The following is a 12,667-nucleotide window of genomic DNA, read 5'->3' as shown; positions in this document are numbered from 1 at the left end:
CAAGCAAGTTCCAGGACAGCCTCCAAAGCCACAGAGAAACCCTGTCTCAAAAAACCAAAAAAAAAAAAAAAAAAAAAAAAAAAAAAAAGAGATCATGTAATATAAATCCAAAGAGTCCTAGATTCTGGGCCTTCAGCTAGAAAGTCAGGAATTCGGCACAGAGCGCTGGAATTAAACTGCCTAGTTATCCCTCCTTATGTAATATTTCTGAGCCTTACTTTCCTTAATTGTAAATGAAGATAACAATACCTCTGAACACTCCAGAACTTGTGTAAGAAACCAGTGGATGTGGCAGAGCCAGAATAGTCTGGCATGCAGCCAATCATGCATGCCAGCCATCATGAAGACCTGCAGAGAGGGCTTTTCTGGTCTGAGAGGCTCAAGCCCAGGACTGCCTGCCTGGACTCAAACCCCAATTCCACGGCTCACCACAACTCCAATCACATTAACCTCTTGTGCCTCTTTTCCCTTGACTGTGAAATAGGGATTACTACATAATTAGAGTTTTATGACATTAGACAAGTTAAGGAAGGAGATTGCAGCAGCATTTTACCAGTGCTAAGGATCTGATAAAATGCTATCTCTTTCCTTTAAGCAGGATTGTGATGCAATGGGTGTTTGGGAGAAGGCAGTGTGGAGGAGGATTGCTCCATGCAAGCTGCAGGATGAAGCCTGGGGGAGGTTAATGTGAAGCTCATCGGGGAGAGGGTTCCAGAGCTCTTCCTTGTTATCAGGATGTAGCTGTGAGGTGGTCAGGCAATAGCACGCCACTGTGGGAGTCAGAACAGCATGTCCTGCACCCCCTCAATTCCTTCCAGGAAGAGGTGACCTTCACACAATGGGTCCTGGTGGCTTCTCTGAACAGATCAGAGTCCTTCCCTAATTAACTGAGGGTCAGGTAACACCTTCCTAGACTCCCTTGGAGGTGGGAAGGGGCACATCTGCCCAGGGATTGGAGAGTTCCTAAAGGGAGGTCAGCTGTACATATTCCAGAGGGTTTTGAAATCTGTCTTTGTTCTGGGAGTTGGGGGAGTTAATTGCTCTTGTCTCATTTCTGTGAGCTTTTCCAGGGGCTACAGAGTGAGTTCCAGGACAGGCTCCAAAACAATACAGAGAAACCCTGTCTCAAAAAACAAACAAAAAATAATAAAATCTCTCTTTCCTTTCTTTCCTCCAAACCCTCCCATATATCCCCCCTTGCTCTCTTTCAAATTCATAGCTTCTTTTTTCCTTTGTTGTTACATGCATATATGTGTATATATATATATATATTCCTAAATACATAAATACAACCTGCTTAGCTACAAAATGTTATGTCTTATCTATGTTTTCAGGACTAACCATTTGATGTGCAGTTCCCAGGGGAAGACTATTTCTCTTGTTGACAACATTCTTTAGTTGCCTTTAGTTCTTTCGTTTGTTTTGTTTTGTTTTGTTTTTGAGACAAGGTTTCTCTGTGGCTTTGGAGGTTATCCTGGAACTAGTCTTGTAGACCAGGCTGGCCTGGAACTCACAGAAATCCACCTGCCTCTGCCTCCCGGGTGCAGGAATTAAAGGCGTGCGCCACCACCGCCCGGCCTCAGTATGCACTCTAACTGCTGAACCATCTGTCCAGCCCCATCTGCACTAGCAACTTTATACAAAAATGCTAGGACAAAAAGAATGAGCTAATAAACAAAGAGGTGTGCCGTGACTCTGGAAGCCTCCGGCACACTGAGGAGGGAAGCTACCACTTTTGCCCTTGCGCTCTGCTTCCCTGGAAAACAGCATTTGCCGCCTCCGCCATTTGAGGCAGCAACAAAATGCCTCCTACAGAACAAAACAAATACCTCCTGAACGCCAAATCTAGTGATGCCTTGATCTAGACTTCCAGAACTGTAAGAATGAGCTTTTTCTTTGTAAACAACCCAACCTTGGGCATTTTGTTAGAGTAGCACAAACCCTAATCCTGGAACTTCCAGACCTACATGTAAAGCAGGCACACTTGCAGAAACTCCTTCATCTGTGGGTTGCTTACAATCCATAAGGCACTGCCAGGTCTTTAAACTCAGTTGTCTGGGGCCTCCTACCACCATTCTGAGTTTGGAGTTTGACTCCTGTGCTATAGTGACTGTGCAAACGACTTCAATAAAGCTGGGAGTGGTGGCTGTAATCCCAGCACCTGGAAGGTGGGGGCAAGAGTGCAAAATCACCCTGAACTACACAGTGGCAGGCTACATTATGTAAACTAGTGATCCCCCTGCCTATGCCTCCCAAGTGGTAGGAGTACCCTGGCACTGTCATAAGAGCAAGCCCAATCTAGTCTGACAGTGAGTGAGAAGGCTCAGCAGAGCCTACTCAGAGTCCAGTTATACCTGCTCAGGCTCTCACACGGACAAACCAGACAAGCGGAACCACAGACACACTGGTGAGTCTTACCAAACCCAAATGAGATAGCAGAACCACCAGCTAACCCACAGACACAGACAATAACAAGTTTGCTATAAAACCCTAGCTTATCTGGACATGGCAATCCACACCTGTACTCCCGAAGATGCTCTCCAGGCTGAGAGTAGAGGACCACGAGTTCTAGAACAGCCTGGGCTACATAGGAAGTTTAAGACCAGGCTGAGCTACACATGAGACTCAGTCAAGGAAGGAAGGGGAGCACACTACTAAACCCCATTGCTCAGATGAGTAATTGAGGAGCACAGCTAACCAGTGACTTACAACTTAAAACTTCCCCAAATATAGTTCTTCTAAACTCAATCCTCCTGTCTCTGTGTCTACCACAGATACAGACAAGACTTTACAACTCTTATTAAAAGCTCCTATCCATGAGCATGGGAAGTATACCCTGCATTTATTGTCAATTTTAAGAAAGGGTTTCGCCGGCGTTGGTGGTGCATGCCTTTAATCTCAGCACTCAGGAGGCAGAGGCAGGTAGATCTTTGTGAGTTTGAGGCCAGCCTGGTCTACAGAGAGAGTTCCAGGACAGCCTCCAAAACAATACAGAGAACCCCTGTCTCGAAAAACCAAAAAAAAAAAAAAAAAAAGTTGCTTCAGCCTCAGCCTCCCAAATTGTTGAATTAGGGTGAGCCACCATGCCCAGCTTATATAAACGTTATATCTAAGGACAGAGTAATCTCAGTACTCAGGAGGTAGAGTAGATTGGCTTAGTCTACACCAAGAGCTCCAGGACAGAGTAATCTCAACACTCAGGAGGTAGAGTAGATTGGCTTAGTCTACACCAAGAGCTCCAGGACAGAGTAATCTCAACACTCAGGAGGTAGAGTAGATTGGCTTAGTCTACACCAAGAGCTCCAGGACAGAGTAATCTCAACACTCAGGAGGTAGAGTAGATTGGCTTAGTCTACACCAAGAGCTCCAGGAAAGACCCTGTCTCAAACAAGTAAAAAAAAAAAAGTTATGTTTGTTCTTTCCTGTAACTTAATTGAAATTGTGAAGTCAGTCTTTTAACCATTTGATACCTGGTTTCAACTGTAAAAGTGAACCATTTTGCCATTAGAACTAAATAAGTTAATGTCTACAGTCCTTAGAACCCCACCTGGTACATACAATTAAATAGCACAAAATAGTGTGAAAATGAGACACAGCAGTGGATTAGAGAAACACTTCTATCGTAAGCGTCACGATTTTCACTGTGTTCTAGACACATCAGTGTGTTGAGCCAGCTCACATGCCTTCCCATCAGCTCTTCTAACCAAGATGGAGTGGGAAATATCTTGTGGGTGGAAAACCAGCTTTTGAAACCCAGATACGCAAAAAAGCACATGTCTTCATTCTTGAGAAGCCCTAATGGAATATTAGTACACATTTACGTTGTATTTCACATTTGTGGTAGGTTGTATGTAAATCAATGTTATATGAAGAACTCATCTGGGGGAAATACTCTTCTTTTTATATTTATTTCTATGTACGTTGGTGTTTTGTTTGCATGTATGTCTGTGTGAGGGTGCCAGATTCCTTGGAACTAGGATTACAGAGAGTTATGAGCTGCCATGTAGGTGCTGGGAATTGAACCCAACTCCTTTGGAAGAGCAGCCAATGCTTTTTAGTCACTGAGCCATCTCTCCAGCCCCATGGGGAAATATTCTTTAGACTGAGACAGGCATGGTGCCTGAATCCTAGCACTCAGCTGAAACAGGGAAGAGGGACTGGAAGGCAGGGAGGGACAGAGACAGAGAGAATTAATACATGTGTGCGGTTTGAATGAGAACGGCACCCATGGGCTCATATATTTGAATGCTTGGTCTGCAGTTGGTGGAACTGTTTAGGAAGGGTTAGGAGGCCTGGCCTTGCTGGAGGAGGTGTGTCACTGGGAGCAGGCTCTGAGATTTCAAAAGACTCTCACCACTCCTAGTTAGCTCACTCTGCCCTGTGGATCAAGATGTGTACTTCCAGCTGCCTTTCTAGCTGCTGTTAGCTATTGCTTTGCTCTGCCATCATAGACTCTAACTTTCTGTAAGCCCAATGAAATATCTTGGTCATAGTATTTTATCACAGCAATAGAAAAGTGACAACATACTAGTAAAAGAAATTTAAATTCTTTTGTTAAAAATATAAAAACTCGGCCGGGCGTTGGTGGCGCACGCCTTTAATCCCAGTACTCGGGAGGCAGAGGCAGGTGGATCTCTGTGAGTTCGAGGCCAGCCTGGTCTACAAAGCGAGTTCCAGGACAGCTTCCAAGACAATACAGAGAAACCCTGTCTCGAAAAAACAAAACAAAAACAAAAACAAAAAAAAACTAGAGGGGCAATGGTGGTGCATGCCTTTAATCCCAACACCTGGGAGGCAGAGGCAGGTGGATCTATGAGTTCAAGGCCAGCTTGGTCTACAGAGCGAGTTTCAGGACAGCCAGTGCTACACAAAGAAACCCTGTCACAAAAAACAAAACAAAACCCAAGTGTGTGTGTGAGTGTGTGAGTGAGTGTATAATGTAAACTCAATTTCCTCGCTGTTTTGGAGGTTGTTTTGTTTTTACATATATTTGTTTACTTTGTCTGTCAGGGCCCACCATATGCATCTGGAGGTTAAAGGACAACTTTGTTCTCTCCTCTCCAAGCAACAAATTCATATCATCCAGTTTGGCCGCAAATACCATTACCTAGTGATCCGTATCACCAGCCCCCTTTGATAAGTTTTTAAGAAAAACAGATGCTGGGAAAGATGAACTTCAGGAAAACCTTTTCTTTTGAAATTGGCGAGTGGGATTTCAGAATCAATCTTGGTTTTCCAAGTGCGGCACCATGGGCACATCTACTGTTTGGAATCTTGTATCTTTGTTAGCTTTCATCAAGTAGTTACAACCCTCACAAGTTCCAACAATTGGGAGAAGAAAACTCCTTCAATTTAAAGTTTGACCTAGGATGAATAAATTGATGTATAAAGGTATAAATTGAGTTTAAATTTAAAAAAGCATGTCCTTTCATTTTACTTTCAAGGTAAAACTTTAAAAAGAAAGAAAGGGAGGAAGGACGGAAGGAAGAAAAGAAGGAAGGCAGGGAAGGAGAGAGGGAGGGAGGTGAGTAGTCCTTAAGAGACATTGAAGCAGGGCGGTGCTGGCACACACCTTTAATCCCAGCACTCGGGAGGCAGAGGCAGGCGGATCTCTGTGAGTTCAAGGCCAGCCTGGTCTACAAGAGCTAGTTCCAGGACAGCCTCCAAAACAATACAGAGAAACCCTGTCTCATGAAACCAAAAAAAAAAAAAAAAAAAAAAACCAAAAAAGAAAAAAAAGAGAGAGAGAGAGACATTCAAAATGCTGTCTAGACACGCACTGGTTCATCCAATTACCATAAATCTCTTACTCAAGACTCTCCCCCTGCTCTCCCACAGGTTCCAGGACTGGCTGCTACTTAACTGCAGTGTGATTCAGTGTCCCAGGAAGCTCCTTGCCTTGGCTTCCTAGGCCTGGGACCTGCCCTTTCCTTTCGAAACAGAGGGTTTGGAGGAGCATGCCCAGTGACTGTGCTGTTATCACACCACTGATCAGTAACTCAGCTGCCATGTCTTCGGGCTGTCTGGGTCCTGCCACAGCTGCTGTAAGTATTGGGAATGTCTATCACAACAGGCATCTAAGAGAGACAAGTCACGTGCTCCAGAAGATGCTCATATCTGGTTCTAAGAGCTGATGCCACGCATGTCTCTGTATCTGATGGTTCTGACAGGCTGAGCGAACACTGAGATGAGGGGAGGAGCTCACACAATTCTCAGCTTGACTTCTGCCAATACTTTAGGTTCTACTGTTACACTCTGCTTTTGAGCAGGCTGCCCCCTTAGCCTCTATTTCCTGACACTTCTGATTTTTTTCCCTCTAACCAAAAACCCCACTCTACAATACATACTGCCTGACAAATCCACTCTTCCTTCAGGACCCAGTTCACCCAGGTACGGTAGCCTCAGTCTGCAATCTATACCGGCAGCACTGGGGATATCAGGGAGGCCAGCCTTGACCACTAGGTGAGACCTTTTCTGAAAAGCAAATGGAGTAAAGTATACAAAAGCCTAGTTTAAAGGCCCCTGGATCCAGATGGCAACATGTTCACTTACTGTCTCCATTAAAAAAGCAAAAGCTTTTGTTGTTGTTGTTTTTTTTTTTTTTTTTTTGGTTTTTCGAGACAGGGTTACTCTGTGGCTTTGGAGGCTGTCGTGGAACTTGCTTGGTAGTCCAGGCTGGTCTCGAACTTACAGAGATCCGCCTGCCTCGGCCTCCCGAGTGCTGAGATTAAAGGCGTGCGCCACCAACCCCCGGCTTGTTGTTGTTATTTTTTGAGACAGGATTTCTCTGGGTAGCCCTGGTTGTCCTGGAACTCATGCTGTAGACCAGTCTGGCCTCAAACTCAGAGATCACCTGCCTCTTGCTTCCCAAGTGCTGGGTATAAAGGTATGTGTCACCTCTCCCCAGCTAAAACATTTTTTTGTTTGTTTGTTTGTTTGTTTTTCGAGACAGGGTTTCTCTGTATTGTTTTAGAGCCTGTCCTGGAACTCGCTCTGTAGACCAGGCTGACCTCGAACTCACAGAGATCGGCCTGCCTCTGCCTCCCGAGTACTGGGATTAAAGGCATGCGCCACCAACGCCCAGCTTGCTAAAACAATTTTTTAAGACAGAAAGTTATTGGTAAACCCAAAACATTTAATTACAAGAAGACAGAAGGCACTATCAAACTAAAAGGACAAACAGGAAAAGAAAATCAGTATAAGACACCAGAAGGAACCAAGGTGATTCCTAAGGTGCAGCGAGAAGCCCCAAGCAAGAACGAGCGGCAAGGACAGCCACGGGGCTGTGAAGAGAACGGCTGGGAATGATGTAACTGTGGGGTCTTCCCTGCCCTCTAATAAACAGTCCCAGGTTCCCCAGTCCAGCAAAACTGCAGTGCCCTAGTCTGATGCATCAGTACAGAGATGACTGAATGAGACCAAAAAGGAGGGAGGGCAGAGCAGGGTGGGGCTTGCAGGGACAGTGACTTTGTGAAAGTTGTAGGAGTCCCTGCCTACCTGTATTTCTTCACCTGAACAATCAGGCCTTGAATTAGAAGAAAGGCCTCCTGGGAGACCACCCAGGCCAGGAGGGAATGCACAGCACCTTGTACATTGCTTGCAACGGTTTTGCTTTCATCCCTTACTTGCCCTCTCAGGTGCAAAACTGAGAGCATACGTAACACTCCCCAGTCTCCAGTACACCAGTGACTGGCCCACTCGAGCCTGTCCTCATATCTATTCATCCTTTCATCATTATTCCCCAGTCTCATCCCCCTTCACCCATAAGCAACTCATTTAGAGCAGCCTGGCCTCAATTCTTAGAGGTCCACTTGCGTCTACCTACCAAGTGAGGTTTAGCAGCAAACATCTTTATCTGCCAAATGTGTTTTTATAAAATATATGTTACAATGCAAATCAATAAACATAACACAAAGCTGAATATGGCTGGCCTTGTTTGTGCTTGGAAGTACCCGGGAGGCTGAGGCAGGAGATTAGAAATGCAAGGTCCTCCTTAGCTACATACTAAGTTCAAAGCTAACATGGGCTAAGCAAGTCAATGAATAATAAAAATTAAAAGTAGGGGCTGGAGAGATGGCTCAGAGGTTAAGAGCACTGGCTGTTCTTCCAGAGGTCCTGAGTTCAATTCCCAGCAACCACAAGGTGGCTCACAGCCATCTATAATGAGATCTCATACCCTCTTCTGGCCTGCACGCCAGAACACTGTAAACACTGTATGCATAATAAGCAAACAGTTTATTCCTGTCTCTTTAAAAAAATTAAAAGTAGGCATGGTGGCACACACCTTTAATCTCAGCACTTAGGAGGCAGAGGCAAGAGGGCCCCTGTGAGTTTGAGGCCAACCTCAAACTCTGGTCTACACTGAGTTCCAGAACAGATAGGGCTACATAGAAGAGACAGGTCTCAAAAAAAAAAAAAAAAAAAAAAAAAGAGCACTAACAATAACAACAGACAAAATCTTTAAACAGGTTATTTATTGGAAGTTATAACAATAACTATCAATACCAGTTAAAATAGAAATCCAAATTAAATGAGAACTGTAAATGCACAGTTGGAACCCCAGTGTCCAAATGACTGCATCCCAGTAGTTTCTTGTTTATTTTTGGTTGACAGTTTTAGAGACTTCAATCTATGCTTGCCTGGATTCCTCCAACTAGGCCCATACGATACCCTAATTAGCTATGTACTCATCAATAGACTAATACATTGATGAAGCTGGAACTCATTCTCAATAATGCTACCAGCTAGGGACCCAACCATTACCATATGAGCCTTTTGGTGGGGGACATTTCCTATTCAAACCATAACAGGGTGTATATTAAATTGGTGACTTCTGGCCTTTAATGTGTCTATGAGAAATTACTGGTGCTTGCTTGCACCATGAAATTGGTAAATTAAAACAAAAGATTTACATTTATTTTATGTGTATGAAAGTTTTGCCTGTATGTTTGTATGTGCCTAGTGTACAGAGTGAGTTCTAGGACAGTCAAAGCTACTCAGAGAAACCATGTCTCAAAAAACCAAAAAAAAAAAAAAAAAAAAAAAAAAAAGGCAGCCTGAATTACCTGAAGTGAGGAAGCCCAGCATCAGCTATAGCATCCAATCAGGGTACTGGCAGATGCTCAGTCATCTGCATGTTTTTTGCCTTTTTCCACATGTGTCAGCGACCTTCAGCCATCTCAAGACAGCTGCCAACCCGTGGTGCTTCATGATTTCTCATCTAAGCCAGGCAGAAACACTGCTTCCATAGAGTTAGGACCCAGAAATAAACCCAGGCAGCCAAAGTCACTGATTATTTACTTATTTTGATTCTGAGACAGAGGCTCACTGTGCAGTCCTGGCTGTCCTAAAACTTGCTATGTAGGTTGGGCTGTATGCAAACTCACAAAGATCCACCTGTCTCTGCCCACTGAATGCTGGGATTAAAGGCGTGAGCCACCAAGCCGGATACAACTACCTAATCTTTGAATAAAGATTTTGAAAAATATGTTGGGATAATCTTTTGGACACTGTGTAAAGATATGTCCCTGTTTAACCTCACCTTCCTAAGGCACCTTCTGATTGGTTTAATAAAGAGCTGAATGGCCAATAGCTAGGCAGGAGAGAATAGGTGAGGCTTTTGGAAAGAGGTAGGAACGCTAGGAAAGAATCAGAGGCTCAGGAGATTCACCAGTCAGACTTGGAGCAAGTTGGACATATGGTACTGAGCAGAGGTAATGAGCCACATGGCAAACGTAGATTACTATAAATGGGTTAATTTATTAGAGAGCTGGCAGTCTAAAGAAAGGCGTTACAAAAACATACATTGCATAAAAGATAGCATCCTCAAAAAATGGTGCTGGAAAAATGGATATCCATACATAGAATGAAACTAGATCCCTCTCTCATTCTATACACAAATTGATCCATAATGGATCAAAGACCTTGATATAGGAACTTAAAGTGTTAGGGTAAACATGAAGATCCAGACATGGAGAATCAGGCTTGGTATGCATACCTGTACCCTCAGCACCAGAGAGGTAAAGGATAAAGATCATCCCACATAGCTAATCCAAAGGCAGCCTAGGCTGGAACAATAGTTCAGTGGTTAATAGTACTGACAGCTTTTCCACAGGACCTGGGTTCTATTCTCACACTTACGAGTGGCAGCAGCTCACAACTGTCTGTAACTCTAGTTCCAGGGGAAGTGATAGCTTTTTGTTTTGTTTTGTTTTGTTTTGGTGGTAGTAGTAAAACAGGGTCTTACTATGTAGATCAGGCAGGCCTTGAACTTCCGCCTGCCTCTACTTCCCGAGTGCTGGGATTAAAGGCATGCACCACCAATGTGCGGCTGTTTTTCCTTTATTTTTTAAATTATATATATATATATCACTTAGTATGGTTTTAATTTGCATTCCCTGATGGCTCATTTAAAAATGTATTTCTTAATCATTTATATTGCTTATTTTGATTTGCCCATTTATTAATTGGATAATTTTGTTTTTGTTTTTTTGGGTTTTTTGTTTGTTTGTTTTGAGACAAGGTTTCTCTGTGTAGCCCTGGCTGTCCTGGAACTCACTCTGTAGACCAGGCTAGCCTCAAACTCACAGAGATCCACCTGCCTCTGCCTGCGCCTCCCAAGTACTGGGATTAAAGGCACGCACTACTACTGCTGAGCTCTAGTCCTGTTATTTTGGTTGGTTTTTAGTTCTTTGAGACAGGATCTCATGCAGCCCAGGCAGGACTAGAATCTACTGAGTTAAGGATGACCCTGAACTCCTCATAGTTCTGCCTGTACCTATCAAGTTCTAGGATTACAGGCATGTACCACACATCATCAAGGGTTTTGCTGTGGTTGAATACTAGCTTTGGGAAAGTTCAAATCAGAAGTTCCCAGGAGGGCTTTAGGATATCCTGATCATGAAATTAAGCCAAAAGCACCTAACCAGTTAGACCAGTTGCAAACCCACAGTAAAGATCCTAGGGTCACTAGGGGATCTTTAGACTTTAAATAATCCTAATGCCCTTAACTTGTTCAAAAGTGACATACCAAAAATCGAGTGATCCCCAAAGATAAAGATGAGCTTGCTCTGTAGAGTAGGCTGGCCTTGAACTCAAGAGATCTGCCTGCCTCTGCCTCCTGAGTGCTGAGACTAAAGGTGTGTGCCACCACCGCTCAGCCAGATGGTAACTTTTTTTTTTTTTTTTTGGTTTTTCGAGACAGGGTTTCTCTGTGGCTTTGGAGGCTGTCCTGGAACTAGCTCTTGTAGACCAGGCTGGTCTCGAACTCACAGAGATCCGCCTGCCTCTGCCTCCCAAGTGCTGGGATTAAAGGTGTGCACCACCAACGCCCGGCCCAGATGGTAACTTTTAAGGATAGAATTATTTTCAAATATCTCTTGGTGATTGTGGCTATATTATTAAATATATTAAATATCACACTGACAGATTGCAAGGTAATACAAAGTAAGATTATACACCATATGTTCCATTGTGTGAATATTCATCCCCTTTCTTGCTCAGAGACACGTGGACTGTGTCCAGGCTTCAGGTACACCAGCATTTGTGATAAGTTTCTCTTGAATTGATCCTTAGATCTGTAGTAACTGAGGTAGAGGATGGTAGACGTTCAATTATAGGAGACAAACTGTTTTCCAAAGCAGTTGTGATAGTTGGTCTGAGATGTCAATGTGACCAGGTTAAGAGATGCCTTGGACTGGGGAAATATACTTGTATGTCTACAGGAATGTTTCCAGAGAGGACTGGCCCAGGGGACAGTGGCCAGGAAGGAAAAGATCCACCCTGACTATGAGTGGGACCCTCAAAAGGGCAAACTGCCTGGATGATGAAGGTGAGTATGGAGAAGGCAACCCTCCAGCCAGCAAGTCTTTCTGCTCCAAGTGATACCACCTACTGCTACTGCTGCCCACTGACATCAGACTGATTCTTCAGCCACTCAACACTGACAACAGCAGTAAATTTCCAGGAAGCTTCAGCTTGGATTGAGACTGCTCAGGCACCCTTGGGAACCTAGTTCTCTGCCTCTTCAGTGGGCAAATGGCTATAGGTGAACTCTACCCAGTCTCTACCCAACCCAATAAATCCCTTTTATGACATATACATATATGTGCATATATATGTGCATCTAGATATACATGCTATTGGTTCTGTTTGTTTAGAAAACCCTACCTAATATAGTAGTTCTGGTTTTCTTACCTAATCTGTCTGTCCTCAAGGGTCAGTAGACCCTCTCCTCCTCAATACTTACTGCTTAGCACCAGGCAGATATCCAAGAGCCTATGGGCAGAAAGCCAGGCAGAAGTCTCTCAGCTTCAGTAATGTAGGTATAGAGTAAACAGCAGGCAGGGATTATATGCCATGAACAGAGGCTGTAAGGGTCCTATTCAGGGCGTCGGCCAAGTTCTTTGGAGTTCCCCCTTACCAGCTTCACTTGATTTAAAGTCTGGAAGGTCTTCCAGGGGCCTCAGTCTTAATATAAATCTCAAGAAAGGAGATGCCTTAACCTTTGCTAATGTCCTTCCCAACAGATACTTCTACTACCCAAATAAGGATTAGCAGAGAAAGCAAAAAGAATGGTAATAAAGGAGGGATGAAGAAAGTGGAAAGATAGCTAATAAATCTAAAAGAACTTTTTTTTTGGTTTTTCAAGACAGGGTTTCTCTGTGGC

The sequence above is a fragment of the Mesocricetus auratus genome, unplaced genomic scaffold (genome assembly GCF_017639785.1).
Source record: "Mesocricetus auratus isolate SY011 unplaced genomic scaffold, BCM_Maur_2.0 Super-Scaffold_100014, whole genome shotgun sequence".
Classification (NCBI taxonomy): domain Eukaryota; kingdom Metazoa; phylum Chordata; class Mammalia; order Rodentia; family Cricetidae; genus Mesocricetus; species Mesocricetus auratus.
Note: the sequence above shows the minus strand (reverse complement) of the source record.